Genomic DNA, 1,281 nt, shown 5'->3' on the forward strand with positions numbered 1-1,281 from the left:
GAAGACTCTCTCCAAATAAAGTCACATCCACAGATAGGTGGGTTAGGAAGTGGACATGTATTTCTGGGGGACACAATCCACAACAGGTGCTCTGTCAAGTATGTCCTCATTGGCCCTTAATGAGGTCCCTAGCTTCCCCTGAAGTTGGCCTGAGAGGTGCTGCGATATGCCCCACCCCTTTCCACCCACAGGAGCGCACAGGTCATAGTGAGGCTGGGGTCCTAGGCTTCTCCACAGTCGCTCAGCTGAGCAAGGGTGGGCTGTGCGCTGTTTGGTCGTGAGCTGTGGGTTTTGTGGATGGGCGCTGCAGGCCCCTCCCACCCATGCACCAGAGGCCATGCCAACACTTCTTCGTGAGAACTCATCCTCAGCCCTCTGTCATCCTGCTGGGCAGGACTCCCAGCCCCTTGTCAGGAATGAGGAAACTGAGGCCAAGAGGCTATGAACTTATCCAGCATACCTTAGCCAGGGAGAGTAGACCCAGTGCATGGGCACAGGCCCTGGGCATGCATGCCTCTCGTCCAGCCTCACAGTGCTGCTGGGGTAGTTGATTGAATAGTGTCCCCCAAACACATATGTCCACATCCTGACTCCTGAAACGTGACTGTGACCTTATTTGGAAAACTGGGTTTTTTGGGTGTGATTAAGTTAAAGATGTTGAGATAAGGTCATCTTGGACTTAGGGTGGGCCCTGAATCTGGTGACTAGTGTCCTTGTAAAAAGAGGAGAGGCCACAGGTGATGGTGGAGGCAGAGACCGGAGTGATGCAGCCACCAGCCAGGGCACTCCAAGGGCTGCCAACAGCCACCGACTCCAGAATTGAGGTGGGAGTCATGTAATGTAAAATTCATCATTTTGAAGTGAATGGGCTGGCTGGTGAGCTCAGTGGGTGAGAGGATGTGCTGATAACACCAAAGTCCAGGGTTCCATCCTTGCACCAGCCAGCCGCCAAAAAAATAAATAAAAATAAATACAGTGAACAGTTCAGTGTCATCTAGCACATTTACAGTGTTGTGCAACCATCACCTCTGTCTAGTTCCAGAACATTCTGAACACCCCAAAAGGAGACCTCATCTCTATCAGCAGTCACTCCCCATCCCCCCCACTCCTTGTTCCCTGGCAGCCACCAATCTGCTTTTTGTGTCTGTGGATTTATCTTTTTGTCTCCATGGGCATTACATGTAAACGGAATCATACACTGTGTGACCTTCCGTGCCTGGCTTCTTTTTTTTTTTTAAAAGATGACCGGTAAGGGGATCTTAACCCTTGACTTGGTGTTGT

Source organism: Galeopterus variegatus, unplaced genomic scaffold (assembly GCF_000696425.1).
Source record: "Galeopterus variegatus unplaced genomic scaffold, G_variegatus-3.0.2 Scaffold2037, whole genome shotgun sequence".
Lineage (NCBI taxonomy): Eukaryota > Metazoa > Chordata > Mammalia > Dermoptera > Cynocephalidae > Galeopterus > Galeopterus variegatus.